Genomic DNA, 16,213 nt, shown 5'->3' on the forward strand with positions numbered 1-16,213 from the left:
GGCCATGGTGAATGGGGAATTGCTGCCGCCACACTCCTTGGAATAGGGCATTCACCATGGCGGACTCGGTAAAATACCGGGGAAACCATTGCGCTAATAGCGCCATGGTTACCGCCGTCCGTGTAATGAGGCCCAATGTATCCTGCCTATTGGGATGTCTGTGTCCCCTCCTAATGCGAGGATATCCTTCAAGACTTGCTGCACTGCATCCTTTAGATCTTTGTCCTCTACTGATTCCATGTTTTTTATTCTAATGTTCGATCTCCTGGAGCGATTTTCGAAATCCTCGCATTGAAGTTCGAGGTTGGGAGTCAATAGGGCCAGGTGTTCCTGTGTCTCTGCGCTTTGCTGGGTCTCCTCCTCTATGTCTGGATCTATTTTCTCTAGGGTGTCCGTTCTTTCCCCAAGGTTTACTACTTCTGTTTTTAATTCTTGTACCGCCGTTTTGATTTCGTTTTTCATAGTTTCAAATTGAGTCTGCATGGAGGCCATGAACTGTGCCTGGAATACCCCGAATTTCTAGCGTTCAAAGCATTTCAATCTGTCAAGGTCCTTATCTCTCTACATATATAACGTGTACTTATCTTGAACCCTTCACTCGATTTCACTTGCTAGTTTAAAAAGTGGAGAGTCACAATTAACTGCATATTTTTACCAGATCCTTAAATAAAGCTTCCATTCTTTAAACTTAAGTAATCACTCTTAATCTTTCAAAACAACACATATGAGCGTGCCCCATCAATTGCCACTCAAGCCTCTAATTTCTCAATTAGCTATCTCTACCTTTGGATTGGTACCAACCACTTTGCTAGGGTAGTTACTTATAGCTTCTCAATTCTTTTCAATGGCTTCACAACTTCTACCATTTCTTCAATATTTCTACTTCACAAATAATGCACAGACTAGTCGACTTTACACATTTAATAAAACACTGTGATCACACTTTTTTCTCCCTCGCCTCTATTTAAATATCCTGTAAAGAGTAACAGACATCACCTTATGTAACCAGTCTGCAAGTTATGTATTTCTGCTCTACTCCGACTGGAGTTTGAAATGTCTCCTTCTGAAGCTCCCTTGAGCCAGGACTCTTTTTAGGTGCTATAGCTCTCTTCAAACAATATTTCCTGTTACTCAAAAATTATGACAACCCCATCCCCTTCATATGTACATGATCATGTTTTATTCATTTTCTCTTGCCTAAGTCTCTCATAATAGACACCATAATTCACAAATACCAGGTGTGCTATGCTGGTGGTCATGAGGAGATGCCCCTGACAGAAATGAGACCATACTACAGTTGTGTCACTCTCCTTATCATCCTTTTCAGGCATCTCCCCCTGTCTGCCAGCACATCACCATGAATCCTGGGTCTTTGTCCCTGAATCTTTATGAAAAAGACCTTACGGACCCATGTTTGGGGGACACATTAACTCGAGGTCCTCTTCTCATCGCATCACACATCTGGCATCTATGAACACTCCTCAGATACAGAGACAGGAGAAAATCAGGCGCCCAGGATATTTCTTAGCAGTCTTTATTAGGTGTAGTTACAAGACACGCTCTGAAAAACACTCAAAGACATTTTGCCTTCAACCTGCTTATATAGGCTATTTGGATGATGCAATATCCTTATGCAAATTTAATACTTTGGTCCGAGTATGCTTCTGATAGGTCCTCTTTGTCAGAAAAAAAACCTAACTTCACTATCATTGGATGGCTTATCTGGTGTACACAAAGCCCACATTAGCACAGTTGGCATCCACAATTTTCTCTCACACACAAATCTGATAAGCCTATTTTAGACTTGGCTGGACACATTTATGACAATTTGCAACTCCTCCCAAAATACCTTAATTACATCAATATCTACTCCTTATATAATTTTCAAGGTCCTGCCAAGTTTGTTAGGGCCTCATGTTGTGGAGAAAAGAGATAAACTCTATTATATGGTGCCAAATAATACAGTTGGTCTCTCAAAATGGTCTGCATGAAGTACAATGTGCTCTCCTCATTATAACATATGATGAAGATGGCTTCATCATTAATCTTGTCTGCTTTTTCTGCCAAGTTCCATTTTTGGCTAACATTTATCTCACTGCGAGAGGCTGCCAAAGACTCTCTAATGTATCAGCCTCTGTTGCTTGTCTGCATGAGTCAGGGTCTTTCACACCTGGCTTAAAACTGGACACCATTGTGTACTTGAATCATCCATTTTGAAATGTATTAATTCTTCAGGGAGCTATTGTTTATCTATTTAAGCATTTCCCATGTTGTATCCCTTATTCATGATATATCTTTATACACTTATGGTATGTGTGTGATATTTAAAGCACCCTTAACTTCCTGGGTCATGCTAACCTAAATATGTGCAGTGCCAGTGCACATCTTACCTTAAATAAAGACACTATAATCCTGATTTGTGTAATAATAGAACCATTTGATCTGCCTATAATGTTATCTATACTCAGTTGAGTGGGGAGGGGTTGGCACCTCCTATACAGTGCACGTGTACAGACTTGAGAGAATGAAATAAGAGGGTACCTGTGTTAAGGCGACCACTTCCATTCATTGATCAAGGTCTTGCACAGATTTACGGGTCAAATGTATTTACCAGTTTGGATCTTACACCAGGGTATTGGTATCTATCCATAACTGAAGATATACAATCTATTTGCCTTTTCGCTTAACAGACTACAGTATGCATGGAATCCTACTCCCTTTGATTACATCAATAGTGGGAGTGAGTTGGGGATATTTGTGAGCAAAGCACTCCTGAGAGATGCAGCCAAGAGGGGAACTGTGGTTTATGCGGATGATGTCCTGATGAAGAATGAAAATATAAAATGTCCCTTGACACTTGACCTGAAATTAGACATGTGCTCAGCCAGTTGCAAAAACAGGGGCAAAGGTATCATTACAGAAAGTGCAGTGTTGTAGAAGAAGGGAACATGTCTTGGGAGATGAGCGGATAGAGCAAGGGCTAAACCCACAAAAGAAAAAGGTTGACACTATTCAGCAATTATAAGATCTCGCCAATCTGAAGGGCCTGAAGAGTTTGTTAGGAATGAACAGTTACAACAGGAAATGTATTGACGATTATGCAGAAATGACACAACCATTGACTAAATTGCTGAAGCACGGGGTACCCTGGAAATGTGGAAAGGAGCAATGTGAGGCAGTAGTCAAGTTGAAACACTGTCTGATAAAAGCTCAATTTTTAGCTTATCCAAAGAAGAACCAAGAGTTCTTTATAAATCAGTGTATGTCAGCGGCCGTATATCAAAAATATTTTATTTATTTTTATTTATTTATACAATTATAGCAGCGCACATAGCCGGGGGCATTTAGGGGCTAGTTACTGTGTACAGGGGAGAAGTAGTGCAGTGTTGATCAGTTAAAAAGGTGGGTGTTCAGTTTCTTTCTGAAGGTCAGGTTAGAAGGTTCACCCCGCAGATGGGGAGGAAGGTTGTTCTAGAGGGTGGCAGCGTGAACTGTGCAGCTTGCTCCTCTTGCTCTTTTGTGGTTGTATCTCGGGGTCTCCACGCAATATTTGTAGGTCAGGTGCTGAGGTCTTGAAGGGGCATGTCTTTTGAACTTTTGGTTAAGGTATGTTGGTGTTTTGCTGGCTATGCATTGGTGTGTGATAGAAAGCATTTTGAATTGTATTATTTCCTTGACTGGGAGCCAGTGGAGGTATCTCCGTGTTTTAGATACATGATCATGCTTGCACAAAGTGAGTTGCTGCTCAGATAGAATTGTTTTGGACTACTTTCAGTTTGTTGATGTTTTTCTCGGAGGTACCTCAAAGTAAGGAGTTACAGTAGTCCAGTTTTGATCCAACAACAGCTTGGCCAATGTTGGTGCAGTTTTTGGGGCAAAGGAACGGTTTGCTGTCATTGAAAAGCTTGATAGAATATGCCAAAGTGGATGCAATGTTATTCACCTGACACAACAAGTTGAGGGAGGCATCCAGGTAGACCCCCAATGTTTTTACAGCAGATAACACAGGGATGTTATGGCCATCAATGGTGAATGAGTTGAAGGACTTGTCAAGCTTGGCAAGGCATGCTGGGGAGCCGATGATCAAGAGTTATGTCTTATCATCGGTTAGGCAGAGACTGTGCATTGCCATCCATGTTTGAACGTTCTTGTAGCTAGTGTTAACCTTGGCTGTGTCTTGGGAGTGGTTGCCAGATAAGGGGATGAGGATTTGGGTGTCGTCGGCATAGTTTGTGTCATAGGTGCCGAGGGAGTCAAGGATGTCAAAGAGGGGGCTTAATGTAGATATTGTACAGAGTGGGAGAGACACAATAGCCTTGGAGAACACAGCAAGTGATGGGGGTGGAGGTGGCCAGTGCTTCACCGGCAAATACACTTGATGTTCTGTTAGACAAGAAAGATGGAATCCATTTTGTGGCTTCAGGGGAGAAATGTGCTGATGTGGTAAGGTGATGGCAGAGAGTGCCGTGGTCGACCAGGTTGAATGCTGCTGATAAGTCAAGGAGGAGGAACAAAAGCTTGCCTGAGTCAATTACATCATCCATTTGATTTTTTAAGTCAAGGAGGCTGTTTCAGTACCACGCCTGGGGCGGAAGCCTGGTTGAGGGTGCCCAGGATGTTGTGGGATTCAAGGAAGTCCTTGGTAGTTGATAAGTATGGAGGGGTGAGATCCAAGATTCTTTGTGGGTGATGGGAAAAGTGCTGGTGGGGAAGGATGAGTTTTTGATGGCTGCAATGAGTGGGAGCAATGGTCCAATGCATTCTTTGACAATGAAGGCTGGGCAGGTGTCACCTTTACAACGGGATATGGCTTAAGACCATTGATGATGGTTTCTAAGTTGGTGGTTGAGATGGGTTGGAATTGCAAACGTGGGATATTTAGGATAAGTTCAATATGCGTGGGAAGTGACAACAGGGCTGTTACAAGTGAGTGCTTGGTATTGATCTTATTTTGCAGTTGGCTGATTTTACCCATGAGGGTGTGCTGGATGGTGTCACACCAGGCGTTGTCTTTGGTTATGTGATGGTGGGAGGATCAGGTTTTTTAGTTCCCTCAGGATGGTGAATAGTTCCTGGGTGTTGGAGGTGGTATTGGCTATTCTCTTACTGTAACTAGCAGCTTTGAGAGAATGGATACTTTGTAATTCGTTGCTGCTTCCATGAACGGGGCTTTATTGTTAGTCGAGGGCAGTAGTTTCAGCCAGGCAGATTCAGTGGCTCTTTTCAGAGTGCATAGGGTGCAGAGGTCTGAGGTGTACCAGGGATTCTGGTGTTTTGCTGGTATAGCCTTGCAGGCTTTGGTGGGAACAAAAGTGTTGGTAGCGTTGGCAAGGATGGTGTAGTGGTCGACTAGTGTGTCTACATTTTGTACAGTAGGCAGGGGTGGCTGAGTAAGTGGCGATCAAGGGTGTTTGTGAGGGTTCTGGAATTACGAGCCAGATAGGTGTGAAGGGAATTGCAGTTAGCAGATTTATCAGAGTTGCGTTTGCTGGCGAGGATAGGGATGCTGCAGGTGAGGATATGAAGGTCAGACCACGGGCGTGGGGGTTTGGAAGACATGCAAATATTTCACCAGTGAGCCATGGCCCATGGGTGACCGTGTCCGCATTCGCCACAGGTAAGTAGGCAGCCTTGGTTGTCTGAGTCCGACCAAAGCTGCCGCGGGTGCGCTTTCTGCACTACACACTCAGGCTGTGGGATCTCATCTGCATCATTGATGCATGCATGCAGATTATCCCATTAGCCAGTGCCGCGGCCTGCTGCTGAGTCAACCTCGGGCCAGCCAGCCAGCCCAGCCCAGAGGCTGTGGAGCAGGCGCGGCAGCCACGGGGCCGCGGGGCAGCAGTGTGGCACTGCACACACTGCTGCAAATGCAATGCGGCCTCATGGTGGACCATGGTAAAAGTTGGGGGTGCGGTGCGGGGGTCGCACTGCACTGGCAGTCAGGCCGATGGCGCATGGTGGCATTTCGCGTACGGCACGCCGCCGTGGATGTCATGATGTCACTGAGTTGACTTGAGCATGTACATTTCACAGCAGCGGGTGGACGCAGCAGGCTGCGGGCCCGAACAAACAACAGATAGTGTAAAAAAAAAAAGATAACAGTAAAAGTTTCACTTCACTTACCTTTTTCTTTACAGCGCCGCATTGTTCAACAAGCGTGGCCTGCCCGCCCCTGAGCAACTCAAGTAGGCCGGGCCGCGGAACACACAGAAGAACGGAACACGAGTCTGATCACCCTGGCCTCACCTCACGCCATGCCTTAACAAGTGAATCCTGCCTCTGCTCAACAACAGAGACCCACGTGACCCACCCACCCCCACACACTCACGTCATCATGTAATTTCACTGGCTGGAGCCTGGAGTCAACAAGTTAACAACACAGCCAATGAAAACTGTACATTCTGTGTTACTATACAGAATGTATCAGATACTGCATAGTAAAAACAGAATGTTGGTTTTCATTGGCTGTTGGTTGTTGTTGAACTCTGTAGGCCCAGCCAGCCAGGAGCCAGCCATGTCTCTGCAAGGAGAGCAGTAGCAGAATGATTTCTTGATCATTAAACTAGTTAAAACTTAAAGTGTGAACAAACAAAGGAATTACACGTGCGCCAGTTGCCTAATGATGTTCCGGTCCCCAAAAAAGAGTTCCGTTGGCCCCCACCGCCTACCACTGACACAAATTAAGCAATGGGTACAACGTTCTGATTGAGGGTGTGGTGTAGAGAAGCAGTGGGAGCCCTGGAAGATTGAAAATGGTGTGGATATTGTGTGAGAGGTCTGCGTAGTATGTGATGTGTGGATGAGCTTTTGTGTTGTCATTTGTGGAGGGGAAGGGGCTTGATTTTGTAGTTGTGTTTCTGCAGGAATTATCCTCAGTGGGCTTATACGTTAGCATGGCTTCTCTGATCGTGTTGGCGTGGGTTCTTGTGCTATGTATAGATGCTATGATAGCGCTGGGAATGAGGAATGCAAGGAGGAAGGAATGAGATGGGTTTAGGTAAGGACATAGTGAGGGGCTGATACAGCGGCATTTATTCTGTTTGAATGCGAGGCCAGGAGTTTAGGGAGGTGAGCTGTTGTTGTGGTAGTTGTAGTGTGTGGGGAACAGGGCTGTAGTTGGTCATTGTGCAGGGTGTGTAGGGTTTCCCAAGAGAAGATTTCTGCAAGTGTGGGCGGTGGTTTGAACCAGTGCACAGGCCACGGTACATGGCTGATGGTCATGGATGGTGGGTGCTAGTGAAGCGGGAGGCTGCTGGTGGTGCAGGATGGATACAGGCATAGGAGTGCTAGGGGTTGGTACGAGGTAAGACAAGGCTAGAGAGGTTAGGCTTATGTTTTTGGGGGACCATGAATAAGAGTGTGCAGAGCAAGATGTTTGCATGTTATGAGCAATTTGCAATTGAGTCAGCTTACCTTCCAGGGATGTGCGTGAAGCTGGTTTAATGGTGAAGCTCGCTGAACTTGGCATAGGTGCAGAGAGACCAGAGGTGTTCTGCAGGATTCTAATGACTTTCTGCTTTGCTAAATGAGTTCTTGCTGCCTGACTGGGATTGCTGTTGGGAATTTTTGGCAGATGACATTGCATGCAGAAACGGCGTAGCTTTGTAGTGCTCACTGTAGGGCTGGACAGACATCTGTGAGAGGTAGCCATGCAGGCCATTTCGGGCCGGACAGGGCCAGACCGGCACTGGTCTTGTGTGGAGGTCTCTGGTGGAGGGCTCCAGCTTTGCCTGCCAGCTTGGTGCTGTTGGGCACGTTGAGGGTGAAATTGGGCCAATCAGAGGCCATAACAGTGGCAGTAGAGGTGTAATCTGGTACAGGAAGGTCCCCCAGGGAAACGACCTGCAGAGACAAGCTAAAAACAGTGTAAGACATATTTGAAGGTACTTTTCCCATAGTACCTGTAATGAGAGGTAACACAGAGGCCTTTTCAGGCATTGTGAATGCAGCAGTGTTGGTTGCATGAAGCAAGGGCCTCTGCTGATGTTCAGAGCTGCCCAGGGACAGACAGGCACTAGCCTTGTGTGCAGGCCTTTGGTGGAGGGCTCCGGCTTCGCCTGCCAGCATGATGTTGATGGGCAGGATGAGGCTGCAGTGGGCCAATCAGAGGCCATTACTGGGGCAGTAGAGGCTGCATCTGGGTACCCCGGGGAAGCAACCTGCAGGGGCAGGCTAAAAACAGCGATGGCCCCCATTGAAGGTACTTTTCCCATAGTACCTGGATTGGGAGGGAACATGGAGGCCTTCTAAGATATCGTGAATGCAGCAGTGTTCGGCTCCATGAGGCAAGGGCCTCTGATGATGTCCAGAGCTGCGTAGGGCCAGACATTCAAATAACAAAACCATTGCATATGCCAGCAAAGCATTGTCAGAGTTAGATGCAACATTTAGCGAAAGTGAAAAGGCACTGTTGACCACTGTGTGGGCATAAAAACATTTCCGTCGCATTATCAAGGGACAGCGAGTGATTGTTGAAACAAATCATCAGCCTCTGCAATATTTGCAGAGGAAAAACAATCAGGTCAGGGAATGTAGCTCAGTCAAGAATCACATCATGGAGATTGGCATTGCAGGGATTTCCAGTGGAAGTGGAAGTTGAAGTGAGATATGGATAGAACAAAAAGAGCCCAGTTGCTCAAGGGCTGGCAGACTTACATGATTGTGCAGCTGTGTGTGCCATGGATGATGCAGATTTGGCAGAATTTGAATCCTCATGCAAGGTATTCAACCAAGAGACATGTAGAGATCTCCCAACTGGATATGTTGGGAGATCTCCCAACTGGATATGTTGGGAGATCTCCCAACCGTATATGTTGGGAGATCTGTTGGTATGTTGGGATGTGCTGTTACGCTCACCTGGTATCCACGGGGACGCCACCCAACCCTGGTTGGATGATTTGCACTCTTGAACCCTCTCCCGTTCCCTTGGTAAGGTCTCTTGTTAAAGATGGGTCTGCAATATAGGAGAGCTGGATTCAATACCATATTGTCTTTATGTTTTCCCACCTCCCTTGGCCTCAACCCCTTCCACCCACTTGGGCCATCTCTTCACCTTAATATTGTAAAAGGTGGATTCTCCATCCTGCTCCTCGTGGCAGGGGTGCGTAGATGTTGGAGGCAAGCAGCGACCAAGTTACTTCACTGGTGCAAGCCCCCATGTGGGAATCCAGGCCTGCTGTGACTCCATAGGTTTGCTGCTTTACAGTCTTTGCAGTTCTTATGTTCCTCGTAGTTCGAATAATAATGTCTTGCTTCTTTCCTTTTAGGTATGGAAAGGTATTTTGGTATTGTCATGCAGTTTGAAGATGAGCATGGGCCGGTAGGCGAAAGCGCGGTGTGCACGATGCCGTCTGGTGAGTAATGCGCGATGCGTGGCACTGTTTCGCCTTTTATATTGCTAACCTGTGTCTTTTCTCTCCTTGCAGGTTGCGATGTTCCTCGCTGAGTGCCGTAATGTTCCAGCAATGATACTGACCAGGAGATGACTACCCAGGTAAGAATTGTGTGGCTTTCTTCATTCGAGAGAAAACTTGAGGAAACACTTACTAATGCTGTCTTTCTTTCTCCTCTTTCCAGGTTATGGTATTCCAGGATGCATGCAGTGCCGGATGATGGAGTTTGTACCTTCAGGTGAGTGGAACTGAAGTCAGCGATGGATTGAACACAGGATACCATTCCAGGTAAGTTTCGTAGTGTTCTTTCTCTCTCTGCAGGTGCTTGGTTTCAGGTAAGATGGCATCAAAGAACTGGACACGGTGAGCGTTACACTGCCCACAGCAGAATAACGCAAAGCATTTTCTGCTGTTTTTTTGCGGTTTAAATAGTATCAGGTAAGGTAGTCCAGGTAAAATAGTCCCAGGCCTGCCACACCCAAAGTAGTTCAGGTAAAGTAGTTCCAGGCCTGCCACACCCAAAAGACTAGATCGCATAGCTCTGTTTCTTGTAACTGAGCTATGTGTGTGCCTCCATGTTGGCTGAACCCCCCCCCCAAGTTAAATAGTCCCAAGTAAATAGTCCCATTCTAATGTTGGTCTTCATGATGGTTATGACCCTGGTGCCAAAGGTGCCAGGCCTGACTCCAAGAGAGTCTTGGATGAGGTTTTAGGGCGTTTGACCTGGCCCTAACTGGAAGGCTGATTTGCCAGTGAGGAATTAGTTTTAGTTACTGATTCTTACTATGCCGAAAATAGTTTTGTGGAATATTTACCGGGTGGAAATTGAGCGGACTGGTCACATATAACAAGAAGCCACTCAAACATGGACAAATTATTCAGACCATTGATACGCTTGTTTCAGAGAATGCCATGAACATTCACTGGAGAAAAATATGAGGCCACCTGAAAACACCAGGGGCAGACAAAGCGGCGAATGACAAGGCAGTTCATTTAGCCAAGAATGCGGCAGTGATGGGGGAATGATTTCCTATTGAGCACGTACTTGGGAGAATCCAGGTGGATGCGATAACACAATCCAAATCTCAGGGAACCATTAATCAGTCTGCGACGCAATGGAGTTTTGCTACCCCTGTTCAGGACTTGGTCTAGGCACAAACAGAAGATTCCATTTTAGGTTTGTACTACAACCATTTGTTAGATGCAGTGCAAAGTCCTCTGACAGAGGAAGACTATGAAGGGAGAGAAGAAATGAGGGTAATTTTAAAGAACAGAAAGAAAATTTGATTAAAAGATGGACTGATGGGCTGATGGGTTAGGAGTCTGTGTCAGGCCAAAATCAGGGGGGTGGTACCTTTAGCATTTCAGGGGGTTGATGCTACATCATTCACATGATGCAATAACTGCAGGTCACAGAGGTTCACAGAAAACATTGGACATGTCTAAAGAATATGATCATTGGCCACACATGTTCCAAGATGTGGAGTTGCATGCTCTGGGATGTTTGGTGTTTGTACAATTTTAACCAGCAGATACAGAACCACAAATGAAAAGAGGCCTGACACTACCCTGGTCAGATTTGCATGTAAGCTTCATTGGCCCGGTCCAAAGATCAGCACGGGGAAACAGAGCTATACTGACAGTTACATGTTTAATGTATAAATGGTTGGAAGGCATTCATATGGGCTCTTTATGGGGGTATGAGCAAAGTGGGATGGACGGATAAATGCCTCAAAAGGAAGAGGAGGAGTAAACAGACGGTTGGCTGCTGACAGAAAGTGGAAAAAGAAGGAGGTTCGAGGAATAAGAAAAAATGTGAGAGGTTCAGGGACTGCTGTGGGCTAGCTGGGTGTGTGTGCTGAGCTGTGCTGCTGGGAGATTGAACCGGCAAGCACAAGAAGAAGGGTGGCAGGTGACATTTTCTGAACTGCATCAGCTGACAGGGGCAGAGAGCACTTGTGCTTCATGGAGGAGATCTCACTGGTAGCAGCGCAGACAGAATACCCCTAAACTCTTGGTAAGCATAAGTGACAAAATTAGAAAATACCTATTAGAGATAACCTGACCATAAATAGTGAAATGCCAAATTAGGTACTAAAAGCTAACAGCCATTTCTTTTTTCATTCACTGGAGAACAAATGTATTTACTTGAACAGAGATGGACACTTATAGAAAAAGTGAGTTTGCTGCACATCCAAAGTAAAAGTAATATCTCAAGACTGTACATTAAATGTGTATGTTCTGCCAAGTTTGGTGTTAAAGCAAAGGGGGCTTCAAACTGTCTTTGCATTACTGAGCTGTTTATGAAAACGTAGAATGTGAATGTTTCATTTTCTACTCGGTACAAAAGAGACATCCACGTTGGCATTTTACTAATGTCTATTCTTTTTGTGCATGGGTGTTTCCAACTGCATTTTGATAAACAAATCCAGATAAAAGCGCTATTCTAAAAAGAAAGGTGTGTACGGCCTTTAATTTTGTGAGCTCTTTCCTTCATATTAAAATGGTTAGTGTGTCTAGCACCGCACCAGGTCTGACAATTGTAGCCTAGGGTTCTTAGTTAAAAGAACAAAATAGCAAGCTAATTCGCCATACGTTAGCAAACACAAATCAGGAAAATACATTATAGCATCTTACTGCAGGCTGCTACATTAGGTGAAAGTGGCCTTGAGACATATACATTCTTACAGGAATCCTGCAGCTTACCCCTGATGGGAGTAGGCAGGAATAAAGCTAACAAAACCTTGCACCATGCCTTTACCTTTTTACCGCCCTACTGCTCCTCACTGCATGCAGCTGTAACCAGGTTCCTGTGAGGGGCAAGAAGCTAACTGCTCTGCTTCAGAAGAGCAGCCACAGAACCACTCCAACTGTCACCGATTCATGCTAGAGGAATGGACCTGGAACAGTGGATCAAGCAACACGCTGCACTGATCGTGATCTGGTAAACAGTCAGCCACTTCGACACTGCCAATAATTGTCTTATTGCAGGCTAGTCGGGACATCAAATCTGCTACTCTTTAATCTGCAATCAGTAATTACTCTTCAGTTGTGACATTATAATACCAGCTGCTTGAACCAGCAGAGATAATCCCAGCTGTCATTGCAGACTCAATTAAAGCTTTGAAAAGCTTTTAAAATTCTGTGTTTTTATATTAGTTTTCTGTGACACTTTACAGCCATTAATTGACAAGGAACTGTTTATGGTAGAATGTTCAGTTTATGCACTGCTGGAGTTTAACACAGATGAATCTGCATGTTATTACTTATTTCAAAGCACAAAAATATTAAAACGTTTTTGATGCATTTTATTAAACTGCTTAGGAGCTGCATTGTTGCTTTTTACAATCCAAACAGATTCTATATTGATTCTATATTGATTATATGGATCAGGAAACAGATGATCTCTTGCTTTATATTATGCAAAAAGGCCAGGTAAGGGAATGACAGTGGGAGGCCATGTTTTATAGGGAATAAAATACCCCCTACCACACATAAAAACGATATTGTAAGTGACTCTGGAAGTTATTAAGAAACTGAGCAGTTGGCCTCATCCTCTATTTTGTCAAGAAATTCTTCGGTAATTTAAAAGATCCTTATAATGTACTGAAGGGTGTACTTGATCCTATATATAAAAAAAGATACAAAATTGATATTGCTTCTCTGAGTGTTCCGCTTTTGTGTCCCTATATAAAAGTTAAAGAGCGAACAAAACGTTTCAAAAACCAATTTGTTTACCCAAAAACACAGAAAACAAAACGAATACACTTTTCCCTCTGTTTGGCATGTACAGTTGTATTGTATTTTATTGTACTACACTAGTTTTAGCTGTAAATTGCCCTTGCAATTGTAGCTTGTGCTTGTAGTTGTAGGTTGTAGTTTCATTCTTAGGAGTATAACTCTTTTGTTTGTTCCCTTGTTTTTCCACTTTTTGTCCAAAGGGAAATGTGCTGGTTCTCACAAACTTTTGAGTTCTCGTGTTAACACACATACTTGACCCTCGGTACTTGTGGCAGTCAAGGTGCACCTGCAAAACTCAGAGTGGAAGGGAAACAAGGATGGGGAGGAGGAGAAGGAGGACCTACACTTCTCCTCATAGGAGAAGGTAGTTTTCCCCATGACTGATGAGATGTAGGGAAACTTAGGATCTTTTGCAGTGCTTTTTCATGGGCCCATGCAGGGCACAGATCAGAACAAATTATCTGACTTAGTGGGGCTGGCAGTGACATTCGGAAAAGCCTCGGGAGTGGGGGAGGCGGTGGGGCAATCAGAAGAGGTCCCAGTATTGACAAGACAAGAGGCAGGGGTGTGCGGGCCTCATATTGAGGCCCCTACTGAGGAATTGGAGGAACATGTGGGAGCAGAGGCTATCCACATGAAGCACCCCGAAACCTTTGGGTCTTTTCGATGGTTTTAAAAAAAAAAAATAACGGTAAAAAACCCCACAATGAAAAGTCCCGTGATTAAATAACGTAGACCCGCAACAACATAGAGGCAGAATTTGTAACCACCCAGGAGAGTGAGCATTCTGCTCAAGTTGATGGGAAGTCTCTCAGCAGGGGAGTCATGAGGATGACCAGCCTACGAGGGTGCTGCGAAAGGGGATGAACTTTCCTGAGGGAATGAGGGGTAGGTACAGGTCTAGCTGGTGATGGAGTAGCATATTTATACCCTTGGCATTGGGGAAAAGCCAGGAGGAGCCCTAGTTAATTGTAAATCCAATCCTTCCACACTTCCCATTAGGTCATGGGTATGGGACTAATTTGCAAAGCAAACAGGGAAGGCTTTAATGGGAGAGGTGGAGGCATGTGATAGGCCAGTCATGTCAAGGCACAAGGCAATCTGGAAGAGTGGCCACACCATGAAGCAATGAGGAACCAAGTGTGCATGAGTCCTCAGAGACTGGTGACACTGCAGCCACCACCACTGCTCTATCCAACAGTGGTTCGGTGCAGGATCTAGGACTGATCAGACTGTGACCAATCCCCCACATTCATCCAGCATGGCCAATCAGCATCAGTTTAAGGAAGAAAGGAACTTAGGCTACCCCACCTGTTTCACACTGGCCGGTTATGGATCTAGCACACTTTACAGATCTCTATTGGTTAGTCTGTACATACGAAAACACCCAGAATTGATGCAGTACAATTGCATTTATTTTTATTTTTGTGATTTAAAACATAGCATGACACAGCTATTGACAAAAAACCTCATGCTTGTCCGAAATGACCGGGATAGTTCAGTGATAAGGCAGTATAATCAACCTCATACATTGGTTCTTTACATTCACTGTTTTGTAGTGTGGGTTAGTAAGAGGTAGTGACTTAGCATGTGGTCCGATTGACCTCACATCTGTCTAGTCGACACAAAAATGGTGTGTCTGGCACTCAGTTGCTAGTGGTGTTCTGGTGCCGTCTTCAGGACGAATCTAGTGGACTTGGGACTGTCACTTGATTGGAACATCTAAAAGGTAAGCAGGTAAAATTGGAAGTAAGAGACGGGTGTATCTCTACAGGTAAAAGAATCATGTATTGGTGTGCTGGACATAGTCCTACCTGAGCCGTACTTATTCGGTGTGACAGGTTAGCGCCGAATCTGGTAGAGTTCTTTGCTTGTAGCGCCTTCTGTGTGCTGAATTAGTTGAATCCTGTGTGTCTAGGATATGGTACTCAGCTAAATGGCTGCAAGGAGGACAGATAAATATCTGGTGAGAAGAGCGCTACACTGCGCTTATGTGTCACGTACATCTAAAGCCAAAGGCTGTGATGGTGACTTGTGAAACATGCATGCCATTTCTTAAGCTAGTGTTCCATGCATGGGCTTAGTGCCTGATCCGTATATAACCCTGAGGGGTATGAGTCGGTATAACACAGTTTACTGATGGGTTCTCTGTGCTCACCGTTGTGGACCTCTATTGGCTGGGAAAGGTGTTCCCTTTAGCAGTGATTGGGCTGATGTTCAGTGCGAGCGGGTAACCGCGCTGGAAACGCAGTGCTTTCTTACCTTCGCATCCCGTAGCCGCAGCTCGCTGAAACGTCAGCGGTGTCTGCAGTCACACGCATGCGTGAGGACTATTTCAGCTCGAGTCACTCGCTCGTGCGCGCCATGAATAGGGATCACAACGCCCCTCACTAGCTGTGCCACCACAGCATCAGCTGACAACTCACAGGCACTGGTAATGTTAGTCAGGTTGAGCTCAATAAGAATCTCATTTAGGGATGCATTGTTATTTCTAACCCAATGGGTGGCCTCATCGAAAGGTAGCAGTGCAGGGCAGAGCTTAGACTGCTGCTCCTACTGACACAGTTTTAGAAATGCCCCATCTACAGCTCTACTCTGACTGTTGCAGCAATCTCAAATGTCATGGCATTGCTCAAATAGCCTCTCCAGCATGTGCAAAGTAGAGAGTTCCACATGGTGGCCATTGAGGTCTTCAGGTTGTGCAGTGGCAACTTGTATTGCACTTGACGTTGGTGTTGTTAATTATTGGCATAGAAAGCCCAGCTGAAACGGAAGCTGATCTTCTGAGCCACAGCAACCGTGTTTTTGACATTCTCACAATTGCTGATGATGCGTGTGTTTACAAGGTGATGGATATGTGTAAAGCAGAGATGTGCATGTCCTTGCCAATTCGTTAGGCAGCAAGGCAATATGATCCATTGTCTCCTGTAACAAATCCCAAATGCAACTATGAGGCTTTAGCCACTGTGTTTTTACCTATTCCCCTCTCCCAGATGTCAACTTCCCTGAATCCCTTGCATGCAAATGGTTGCCAGGTGCTGAACTGCACACAACTGCTGCCCCCATGAATTTCTCCA

This window comes from Ambystoma mexicanum, chromosome 3p (genome assembly GCF_040938575.1).
Source record: "Ambystoma mexicanum isolate Mex_15411 chromosome 3p, UKY_AmexF1_1, whole genome shotgun sequence".
NCBI classification, from domain to species: Eukaryota; Metazoa; Chordata; class Amphibia; order Caudata; family Ambystomatidae; genus Ambystoma; species Ambystoma mexicanum.